At 31.6% G+C, this 13,068-nt stretch overlaps 2 long non-coding RNA genes across 2 annotated transcripts; one reads left to right on the top strand and one right to left on the bottom strand.

Annotated features, from left to right (window-relative positions):
• Positions 1–953: 953 nt before the first annotated feature.
• LOC148277811 (uncharacterized) lies at positions 954–3,669 on the top strand. Its single transcript, XR_015823365.1, has 2 exons — positions 954–1,408; positions 1,528–3,669. It is a non-coding gene; the product is annotated as an uncharacterized LOC148277811 (long non-coding RNA).
• Positions 3,670–6,752: 3,083 nt separating this feature from the next.
• LOC148277812 (uncharacterized) lies at positions 6,753–9,062 on the bottom strand. Its single transcript, XR_015823364.1, has 3 exons — positions 8,718–9,062; positions 8,227–8,317; positions 6,753–7,398 (listed from the first exon to the last, which is right to left on the bottom strand). It is a non-coding gene; the product is annotated as an uncharacterized LOC148277812 (long non-coding RNA).
• Between the last annotated feature and the right edge of the window lie 4,006 nt (positions 9,063–13,068).

Consider the following 13,068-nt stretch of genomic DNA (forward strand, 5'->3'; position numbering starts at 1 on the left):
TAAGGCAGACATTTTTATGCAAAATAAACAAAACATTTCTTTAAAGTTTATATTTGAAGCACTAACTTAGAGATTATTCGTTATAACAAAATAAATAAAACCACTTTGTTTTTAACCACTAATTTTTTATTATTATTTTAACAATATTTATTTTAGTCCTCTCCTGTCTAGCTTCGAAAATATTTATTTCTAATTACCATCCTTGTAAGGAAAAAAAGACTTGATTTATTGGGTCTATGTGTAGTATTTAGTGAACATGATAAAAATAAAATAGGAATTAATTCATTAGTTACGTAAACCTTGACAAAGAAGCTTGTTTGCTTTGAAACCGGTTAGTGAAAAAAAAAAAGTGGTTAAAAACAAAGTTGTTTTATTAGTTTTATAATAACATTACTACACACAAGTTAATTTATTATTCAATTTTACAATATTAATTTTTACCATTTATTATTTAAGAATGTTTTTGAATAAATTTTCCGATTTTTCTCTACCTAAAACCGGTAACCAATCTTTTACAAATTTATTCAATTGAATCCGCGTCATGGTTTTGCAAGGTTCGGGTAACATATTATATATTTTAGGGCCCAGAAACCTGAAATTTCTTTGCCCGAATTCAGAGTTTGTGGTAGACCCCATGACCCATCCTCTAGTTTGACTTCTGGTAGTGTGGGAGTGTTCCTTTTGAGATTTGGTAGAATAATTTGCTTTCACAAATATTATTATTCTAAAAATATATATTTGCCTTATATCTAGATCTCAAATTCCTCAAATAACTTGAAGCTGGGATACCTGAAGGGCTTTTTAAAAATTATTTTAATGATTATTTCAAAATATTTATTTTTCAAGTTACAACTTGTAATTTGGATATGTCCGACTAACGGCAGGATTACAACGTTCTCGTGCGTTGAAGAGATGGAGCTTTCTGGACGAGCAATGTTATTCTACCCATATAAAGCTTGGGTTTCCTAGGAAAACGGTGCCGATATCTTAACGGCCGTACGAACGGTGATGCGGTGAACGGCCGCCGAAACGGTGACTAGAGAGTGGTTTCCTAGGAAAACGTTGTCATATCTGGCGGCCACGAAGCTTATCTGTCAAAAATATGCCCTAGAATGCGATCTGTCATATTTGTCGTTATTTATGAATAGTTTGTCACAGTTTTATTTAATTTTAAACATTTTCGAAGGCATGCGACCTTCTCGTGCACGAAAATTGTATTAAAAAAAGAGTCAACTCTTTTTAAGATTTTTAAGACAGTGAATTCAAGGAGAAATACTGTTTTTCGAAGGAAAATATGAGGCGCATAATTACTCTAGTAAAACTCGATTTGGAAGGACACAAACGAGATGAGAAAATACCAGTAGAACTCCAGGGCCTATTTGCTATTCGGTACTGGGGTAGTAATGAGGTATGTAATGAATAATAATTTTGGCAATATGTAAGTATCGTTTCTGTCAATTCATTTGACAATTTTAAATACGTAAATGTTTAATGCCTATAGATATTAACTTTTGATAAATCTTCCAGATTCAAGACGACTCTGCTGATATACACGAATTTAGTCACCAAACTATTTCAACATCAACATCAATTGGCATGAAAAACACCGGACTATATTATAATGAAGCCAGTGTCCAGAACAAATCTAGTTATATCCGGCTTATTTTGTATGAGAGGATTTCTTAAAGTTATAGGTGCAATAGATTTTTTTTTTAATTTATTAATAACAAATTTAAATATAATATTAAATACAATTTTTTACATTAATCAATTACATATATTTACATTAACGTTTCCCATTACGTAAAAGAAATAAACAATTCTTGTGTACATAATCGGGAGTGACGTCTTATAATAGATTATTTTAGAATAACATAAATAAATTACAAAAAAGATATTAACGATGTTTTCAATCAGTGTTACATAAAGAAGAATTATAGATGTAATTTTTTACTTCTTTCTTAAATATATTGTATTCCTGACGGTACTTTTTATTATCTTTGTTCATTTCATTAAAGAAAAATATTCCTCTGTAAGTATAATGATGTTGTGCAGTAGTTGTTTTTAATTAATTTAATCCATCACAATAGATCTTCACAGGTTGCAGTGACGTCAGGAGTTTGTATACAAGGCCTACTTCACAATATCTTTGATATCCGATAATAATGCTATTAACAAAAAAGGCATTTGAATTGTTTCAAACAGATAAAATATTACTCCCTAGTTTACCTCACCCTTTAGATAATAGTAGAACTTTATTTTTCAAATTTGATCCTGTACTTACATTTTATTAAGTGTGTTTGCAATAATTGGATCAATTCAAAATAATCCTCATTTAAATGATTTCAGTATAATATTAGACGCTCAATTTCAACATTCGAAATTCATTAATGATCTTGAAAAAAAAACCTTGATCAAATTTGGGCACATGATATCATACAAAGTCCTATATCCAAGCAACATTCTAAAACAAAATGTATCCCTAGAGTTAAAAGTTTTTAATGAGAAAACAATTGGTGGGTTTAAAGTGCGTAGCGCCTAAAAATCCAGAACTGTTTGTAGAACCCGAGAGTACTCTAGATTTTAAAAGTATATTTTGTAGATGGTGGAAGATTGTAAATGGGTAAAGTGTATTTGAATTTCAGAGATTCAACAATCTTCACAAGGAACCCATTAGAGAAGATAGTGTAGATCATAAAAATTTTCTAAGAAACATGTCCCTTTGGTTAAAAACTTGGAGACTCTCAATACCTGAGAGTTAGTCTCTAGGTGTACAAAAATTTAAATCCCCCATTACTACATTGGATGCGTTTTCAATGTTGATCCTATATATATTTTCCATACATAAAGTAGAATATTTACTCTTGAGTAAATTTCAAAACGATAACTTAGAAGCGAGGTTCGGCTGTTATCGTCAAACGAGTGGAGCTTATTATTGTATTATTTATTTGCAAGTCTTAGAGAGTGAGAGAAAGCTTTGATTTAAATGTGCTGTAATATTGCTGGAGTTGAGTGAGGTTTTGGTAGGTATGTGAATATGAGAGTTAGTGTATATGAGTGTGAGGGTGGGTTTGTGGAAAGGGTGAGTGTGTGTTTGATACAAGGGGATAGAAACATCTTAAATTTATAATGTAAAAACAAATATATGATTTATAGTTTATATAATATATGTTTAGTCTCTCTGATTTGATGTTATATGTTAAACTTTTAAATAGTATTCCTTGAGTATGTTGGATTTATAGATAAATATTTGCAATTTGTAAAATATCATAATTACTTATAATCACATCTATATAATAACTAATTTTAGTTTATTTAATCCTGTAATTATTGTTATTAATATCATACTAAATGGGATATGATAAGGTTTGCTGACGATATTGCTATGGTTGCTGAAAGTGAAGAAGAACTGCAAGAGCCCTTACAACTATGGAAAGCATTCTTCAAAATAACTACAGTATGAAGATAAATAAAGACAAAACAAAGCTACTGACTGTAGGCCGAATGCAACACCAGATGAGAGTAGTGATGTCGGGAATACCACTAAAGAACACCAAGGAGTTTCTCTACCTCGGGAGCAAAATAACGTGGGACGGTTGGTCTAAGAGCGAGGTCGACAGCCGTATACATCAAGCTAGACTTGCATTTAATAAAAGGTCCAAAATAAAAGAATCAAATAATATAGACCTAAAACTAAGAATACTCCTAATCAAGACCTATTTATGGAGTATCTTGATGTATGGCTGCGAGACATGGTGCGTATCCGAAAGAGATAAACAGAGACTAGAGGCTTTTGAGATGTGGTCCTATAGAAGACTACTAGGAATTTCCTGGAGAGACCACATTACAAATGAGGAGGTTCTCCAAAGAATCGAAGGTGGAAGGCACCTGCTCAGGACCTTGTCCGAAAGGCGAGCGAGATGGATCGGTCATGTAATACGTCAAGAAGGCCTGCATGTGCAATGGAGGGGATGACCGAGGGAACAAATTCTAGGGGATGCCCACGCCAAGAGTACCTGGAGGACCTATTAGAGGACGTGCGCTGCTCATCATATGTTGACTTTAAATGAGCCGCACAAGACAGGGAGGAATGGAGGAGAAGAATGAAAGGAATTGCTGCCAGCCAATCCCAGGATTGAGACCAGAGAAGAAGAAGATCATACTCAAATAATTTTAAAAAATACATTACATAATAATTTATAAAATAAAAGGTGTATGTTTTTGATTAAATAAAAATAATATATGCAATAACTACATTTTTATTTGTAACTGATCTTGGTGCGTTCTATTCCTTCACAGGGCCAATTTCTAGTGTTTTGGTGAACAAATCATGATATCCTGTAAACAGAAATAAGAGAAAGAAATATTTTTTTCTTTTATTTAGGAAACATTAAGTACTATTACATAGTTTTATAGTATGCAAAATTTTATGTAAATTATGTTTTTAATACCTCTTATGAATATACACATTATTGTTATTCCATTTTGTATTATAATTTTATATGTATTCTTCTCCTTTTTGTAAATCATGAGAAATGGAGTTTATACTCACATAATATATTCTCTATTGCATAATATTTATGTAAATTTAAGATCATAATGAAAAATTCTCAAACGATAACGATACTAAAACGATTTCTTGTTTAGCATTAGGTCTTATACCCATATATATGTAACTAATATAATATTTGTACTTTTATACAAATATGAACTAAACTTTTCTTTTTTAAATATCTCTTTGTAAAACAAAAGAACCAGAATTCACTTTACTTTATGTTTTCTTTAATATTCATTTATGAACTTGTAAATATTATAGTAACAATTTATACTGGAACATCAGAACTTAATATTGCTTACCATATATAAACTCTACAGATTTCTTCTGAAAAATTACAATCATTATACACTTACTTCTTACAGACACCATAATATATACTTATAACTTTCATATGTAATAATATACATAACTAATTATTCTTTTCTCACTTAAAATTCTTATCTATTTTTTATTTTTTTGTCACATTTAATGTTTATATCTTTTTAATTTATGAAAACTTTATTGGTCTTTTTATGTTAAAAAGTTGTTGTTTTTAATACTTATTTTTTATTTTTTTTAAAAAAGAAATATTTGCGTTCTTATGATTTACCCAAATATTTAATAAAATAAAATAAATAAATAAACTACAAACTGTAAGTTCGAAACCAAAATGTCTTCAGCGTTTAACTAATAATTTATGTACCTCACAACACAGTATTGTATAACTTTTAATTCTTTAGGAATATCATCTGCTCCATATCATACAAGTATATGTCCAACCTCTTTGAATCATAATTAAATTCATTTTATTAGTCTGTCAAAATATAATATAGTATTTTACATAGTAACAACAAATATAAAGAATACATTTGTCATTACAAAGCAGACATTGTTATTAATTCATTATTACTCTATTATAGCTATGTAAGTACTCACCTAGAATTTGCATTCATAACTTACAAACCACAAAACATTACTTATATTGACAGGCTGGAGAAAGTACAACATATTTTTTAAAACATTTGAATTTCTGATGCTTTCTTACATTTCAAGAGATTACTTAGCATTAGGTCTTATACGCATATATTATAAGTAACTCATATAATATTTGTACTTTTATACAAATATGAACCAAACTTTTCTTCTTTAAATATCTCTTTGTAAAACAAAAGAACCAGAATTCACTTTACTTTACGTTTTCTTTAATATACATATATAAACTTGTAATAATTGTAGTAACAATTTATACTGGAACATCAGAACTTAATATTGCTTACTATATATAAACTGTACAGATTTCTTCTGAAAAATTACAATTATTATACACTTACTTCTTACAGACACCATAATATATACTTATAACTTCCATATGTAATAATATACATAACTACAAACTGTAAGTTCGAAACCAAAATGTCTTCAGCGTTTAACTAATAATTTATGTACCCCACAACACAGTATTGTATAACTTTTAACTCTTTAGGAATATCATCTGCTCCCTATCATACAAGTATATATCCAACCTCTTTGAATCATAATTAAATTCATTTTATTAGTCTGTCAAAATATAATATAGTATTTTACATAGTAACAACAAACATAAAGAATACATTTGTCATTACAAAGCAGACATTGTAATCAATTCATTATTACTCTATTATAGCTATGTAAGTACTCACCTAGAATTTACATCCATAATTTGGAATCCACAATACATTACTTATATTGACAGGCTGGAGAAAGTACAAAATATTTTTTTAATATATTTGAATTTCTGATGCTCTTTTACATTTCACTTGAAAGACCTTTATTCTTTCTTTTTCCACTGCTGGTTTTATATTTTTAAACTTATTTGAATTACTTTTAGAATAGCATTTAAAAATAATATATTGCTTTTTTTACTATAATATGTTATTATTTTTTTAAGATGTTTTTTTAAATTAACTTAAATTTATTGTCTTTTTTTCTTTAAATATCTCTTTTTACAAAGAGATATTTAAAGAAGAAAAGTTTGGTTCATATTTGTATAAAGAACTAATATTTTATGAGTTATATGAATATATATGAGTATAAGACCTAATGCTAAACACGAAATCATTTTAGTATAGCATACTTGAGGATTTTTCATTATAATCCTAAATTTACATAAATATTATGTAATAGAAAATATATTATGTGAGTATAAACTACATTTCTCATGATATAAAAAACGGAGAAGAATACATATAAAATTATAATACAAAATGGAATTACAATAATGTGTACATTCATAAGAGGTATTTAAAACATAATTTGCATCCAGGTAAAAATAGTTTGCTCATATTTATTAGTACATTTTTGTTTTTATGATCAGTATTATTCTGGGAAGTGTTCATTTCAGGGGAGTGTCTGCCTTCCTGGAGGTGGATCTGGTGAGTCCGAAGTAAGTACTGCTGTGGGTATGGTGTCATTGGATTTTTCCATCACAATAGTGAAGGTAGATTTCAGAAAGTCTTGTCTCCCGTCTATTCTACATTGTATGGCGTTCTGGAATGGTCTTCTGTGGCAGTCAGTAAATATAAATACGTGGCTCGTGTTGAGAAGTTCTTTGTGGATAAAGGTTTTCTTTGGACTGTGGTGGATGCCTGGTGTTTGTCTGATGTCTGCGAGTCTGAGTCGTAGGTCGTTGACGAATGTCCCCTTGTCCTTGCATGTTGAGGCAGTGAAGAAATCGCTCGGAAGCCTAGTAATTTCTGCTGGCAAACATTTGAGTTCGACTCGCACAGCAAATCTAGTAGTACTATCGGGAGAGTATCTACCCTCTCACTACTCGTATCTTGATCTGCACTTGGGTGAAAATAATTTTGTAGTATGTACTTATTCTGAAAATAAAATTCACAATGAATATACAGGAAAGTTATTGCAACCTACCTTATGTATCTAAATAAGAACTTATTACTGGTGTTTATGGAGTTGCTATAAAACTAGTTTGAACTTGTCTCAAATATAAATGGGAGCTCATTTACATACCATATTATTTAATTGAATTCGGTGATAAGAATCCTGGAACAAATGTATTAATAAGTCCCAAGTATGTCTATATTTAATCGTTTTTCTGTGCCATTAGTTTACTCATTAAAAACAATGTTTTGAGTATGTCCAATGTTTGCAGACAGGCTGGATTTCCTCCCTAGGGAGTTATCTAGTTCTAAATTTGTTGCAACAGAGAGGGAAAACATTTTCGAGAAGGGAATATGGAAGTCTAGGCACTTACAGGGCTTATGCTCTGTCATAGGCTGGTTTAAGTAGGCATTTTACACATTGTAACATTCTCCATTCTGCCTATGTTTTAACATCACATTTCCTCAACTCTTCCATCTGTTTTCTTTTGTGAAGTCAAAGAGCTGAAACTTTTATCATTTGGGTGAGATTTATTCGCCTGAACCAATTCACCTACGACGCAAATTCAGTATTCCCTTCTCAAAAATGTTTTCCCTCTCAGTTGTAACAAAAATTGTTTATGTTGGTGACTACTCTTTGGTGTTTGTAGCTTTCTAGAATAAATAAATGTAATAATTAATGCAGAAAAAATATTATAGTAATGTTCATACAAGAATTACATTGGTATACTTATTTGTATCCATCGACAAATTTGTTGTATTCATTTCATGTTCAAAGGGCATATTTTATTTAAAATTCATCAAACTTACTCTGTTAAGATTATGTTCCAGGCATTTTTCTTGGCTCTTTAATATTCATGGAGAACTCCTTATTTTAAATCACACCCATGTGACTTTTAATCTGAAATGTTGTGTGTTATTTCATAAAATGTCAACTTCAAAATAGGTTAGGATTTGGTAAGGTAACCTAATAAAAAGTTTGATAATGTCCTTACAAGACAAAATGCGTCACATTTTACACCCTTGTAAATAAAAAAAATAAAAGGATAATTGAATCCAATAAAAGCATTTTACTTTGGATACCTTACGAAATTTTAATATAGAATTCAACCAATTATCTGCAGACACAATAAATAGGTTAGGATTCCTTGGAATCTATTACGTATAAACAATGTTATAATACATGTTTTGAATTAGAAAAATAACATTATGATAGATGCTTAGCTTTTTTCTTGTAGCTTATAAACATTTGCTCTGTTATTTTTATATGATTCTATTGTTATTTACATTTTAGTACATACCTGATATTTCAAGCGTTGTCCCGATATTTCTTCACGAACTTTGTTTCAACTCGACTTTTTAATAGTCTTTGCCCTTCCATTACATAAATCGTCATGATTTTTACAAAATTAATCAATATTTCGACATTTTCAACATTCCGCACCACGTTTGCACTCATTTTGACAGCCAAACGGTCACCGCTTCGCGACAAAAACCGTTCGAAAACAGTTCGCACCGCTGTGACGGCCGTCCTGCAAATGGCGGCACCGTTGCTTCGACGTTACGTTCACGGTCAACGCTCTCTAGGAAACCAGCGCCATTGATTTACATAGTCAACGTTTTAATGACGTCATCCGCCGTCCCGTGACGGCCGCTTTGTGACGGTACCGCTGTCTTAGGAAACCATAGCTTAAGCGATACGCGCCATATGGCTCCTCAACACACCTCTCTACATCACACTAGAACAATGTAATCCTACCGTATTTAAACTGGATGATCAATTTGTCAAAGCACGCCAATCGCTAAATATCGTGTATTTGCGTAGATAACCTGTAGCTTAATCACAAATAACTATCGACGTGCCAATAAGCGACGTGATAACAATTTCTCACCATGGTTGTTTATCGTATTCGCGATCACAATGGAACATCCGTGAACACGTAATATTAAATGTCAACATATTTACGTTTCTCGCCGTATAATCCTGCTGCGCAATCACATATTTGAATTTTACCGGTGAAAATATTCCTAAACGGCTATTTTTATTTACTTATTTATCATTTATCATGCTATTTATTGCATTAAGCTGTCGGTTGCCAAGTCAAATGTCAAGAAAAGCAGTCGCCATAGTAATTGAAATTTAATTTTCACTTTTTTTATTATATAATATATTGTGTAATGTTTTACAGTAAACACCGATTTTTCGCCAGTGAGCTGTATTTATTTACGAGGAAAACAAAAAACAAACCGACACGAGCGTTGACTTAGAGATTACACACGCGTTGACTTATGACTGCGTTTACTTAAGCATGTTCATGATTGTTCACTGTGATCGCTCAAATTCTTGGCATGTTTTTAAGCACGCTGATGGGTATTTGTGATTGAGCTACAGAGATAACATTTTTGTTTGCCTTTTTTCAGAATTAGACATTTCATTATTCAAATGCATAATATCACCACCTGTTGGGGAAACTAATAACTACACACCAAAGATTCAAACCACTTACCGACTAAGTGAAGTGTCCTTACAATTTGAAAACACAGATGTCGCTGATGGTGAACTTTTGACAGAAAACTATGTCGGCGTGAAATTGAATGGTGGAACTACAAGTACTGATAATTGGACGCAAGTTGCACTACTTTCCGCAGAAATCATTTTTGTTATTATTTTATTTGCCTTATGTTCATTTTACTGGATTGACGTGTGAACATTACATTGATTGGTCAACACACCAACGGGGGTTTTATTTCATCACTCATCATTGCTATTCACCCAGTACCTTATATGTATTTTGCATTATATCAACACACCATGAAGATAAAAAACTAGCAACCAATATAAAAATGCTCAAAGATGATTTACTGTAGGTACCTACTTAACATTTACGCATATTCTACTTATCCTCAAAATCTGAGCTTCACTAGAAATTTGGTATCAAAGACGCCACTGAATTGAGTGCCAGAAAATATCACATAAAACAACAACAAACCATCACGCCGTTTCCTCGTAAGGGTAAGCAGAGAGAATAGAACGCCACATCACTCTTTCTTTGCATACAGATCTTGCTTTCTCTACATTCATACATCTTCTCGTGCTCGCGCGCCGATTATTCCGACTTTTGACATGTCCATCTTCAAGTATTTGTTAGATTTGGTCACGCCATGTCTTTCTCGGTCTTCCTCTATTTCTGCACCCATCAACATTCGTATAGTAAATATTTTTAGTCGTTCTTTCGCTGTTCTTTCGCTCTGCATGTCCAAACCAGCGCAGATCTTCTTTCTTGATTTTGTCGATGATGCCTATCTCAGCATAATCATACATAATGTACGGATCTCGACATTTGTGCATCTATCGTACAGTTTTAAGTTTTACCACACATTCACCTGAGAGATTTATTTATTTGACACTTTATATACATATACAATAAATATACATATAAGGGCGGGCATATTGCCTTAAGGCAATTTCTTCCTACCTACCCAAACCGTTCAGTTTGAGAAAATTATAAATACATGGACATATTGAATCTTACAATTTAAAACAAAGATTAACAAAATAAAAATATATTTAAAAAATTAACACTATACTATGAAGAGAGGAGAGGGGGTGGGAAGGAAAGAAGAAGGATAAAGGAACAATTTAAATATTTAGATAGTGACATTTCAATCTTGAATCGCATCGCAGAGATCCCATTTCGACAGCATTCACCCTACTTTCATCCCTGTTTTTCCAAGTCCCATACTTCGCTCATATACATACACCAGAGTCGGGACTAACTGCTAATTTTGCCTCTTGCGACAAACATTTATTTGCCAAGGTTAATTTCAGTGCACCGTTCACTCTGTTCCCGGCACTCACCATCCTTTCAATATCTTTCTCAGTCATTCCATCCCTTGTAAACATACTCCCTAGATAAACAAATTCCTCTACCTCTTTTAGTATAACACCATTATCAGTGATTTCACATTTAGTCATACTTTTATTTCTTTCAAAAACCATCCCATTCGATTTATCGACATTCATCAGCAAATCGCTTCCCTTTCATACATCGTAGACTTTTGTTACCAAGAGTTGCAGTTCCTCTTTTTAGGCAATTGACATTTAGACCACTCGTTTATACTTCCATCCTTAAGCCTTTCAGTTATTTCATACAGCTATCGATATGTACGTTGAACAGCCACGAGGACATCACACATCCCTGTTTGACTCCTTTATGAATGTCAAACCAAGATATATATGATCCAGGCTGAGACATGCATTATCGATAGAATCAAGAAAGGGGTGCTGCGCTGGTTTGGACATGTAGAGCGAATGGACAGCGAAAGCACTACTAAAAGGATCTACGATACGAAAGTTGATGGATGCAGAAAACGAGAAAGACATGGCACGATCAAGTCCATCAAATACTTGAAGATGGACATGTCAATAAGGAATAATCGGCGTGCGTGCATGAGAAGATGTACCCTCCTTTTAATATCTTTCTCAGTCATTCCATCCCTAGTAAACATACTTCCCAGATACACAAATTCCTCTACCTGTTTTAGTACACCATTCACAGTGATTAGGATTTCAAAAATCATAAAAACAAAACACTTTAAATACGTATCAATTGTATATTTTGGCCAAAATACAAATTATCTTAGTTTTAACTTACATAGAACAAGGATACAAAAATTATAAATCTAATTATTTACAAAATAAGGGTCTCTATCACAACAATATAAACAAGTCTTTGGTTGGCATAAATACTTAGGAATTAAGTCTCACGTATAGTAAACAATTGCATAATTACGAGGTAAAATATAATTAAGATCAATGCTGCCGTAAAATATACTAAAATTAAATTCAATAACCTTAAATAGTAAATGCACCATTGTTACAGCTCTTTTCCTATAAATATAACGATTATATTACATAAAAAAATATATTCATTCATTATTTTTAATGACGCTAGCGATGTCTTAACTTTGGCAATAGTAAAAATGATCTAGGTAGTTACAGTACGTATATACGAATAGCGGCCATTTTAAGTTTTAGGAATATTTTAATATCAGATTAGACCACAATAATATAAAATAAAGTTTAACACTTTTTTAACCTAAGTTTAAAAATACAATCATAAAAAAATCATTAAAAGAAATACATAATATAAAAAAATATAAAACGTTCCGACTCAGTACAAATTCTTTGTCATAAGCAAATTCCAGTTTCAATAATATTTTTAATGAATAATTTAAACATGGGTGTTCATATTTATGACAAATTGTCTCGAAATAAATTGAAATATTATATTTAACTTCGTATTGTGATTCATTAAAATAATAGAATTACATACATTTAGTGCAAGTTAAGAACGGCTTTTTAGCCGTTTTAGCCTTTCACATAAAAATTCAATATTTTTGGATTTACTGATTCAGAAAACGGGGAAGACCGAGAAATATATGGCATGACCAAATCTAACAAATACATGAAGATGGACATGGTTACACCACATTTACTATATGTGTTCATAGCACATTTACCAGGTTGAGGCGCTTAAATTTATTTGCTACCTACTGGGTCCTGGTTGAGATGTTGCAATGCCTACCGTGGGTACCAATATTTTCCCGGCCCCAATAATAACAACTAAACTGTCATCTTGTGTGCATGTA

The sequence above is a fragment of the Micrasema longulum genome, unplaced genomic scaffold (genome assembly GCF_059751315.1).
Source record: "Micrasema longulum isolate JH-2025_06_02 unplaced genomic scaffold, ASM5975131v1 h1tg000977l, whole genome shotgun sequence".
Taxonomy (NCBI): domain Eukaryota; kingdom Metazoa; phylum Arthropoda; class Insecta; order Trichoptera; family Brachycentridae; genus Micrasema; species Micrasema longulum.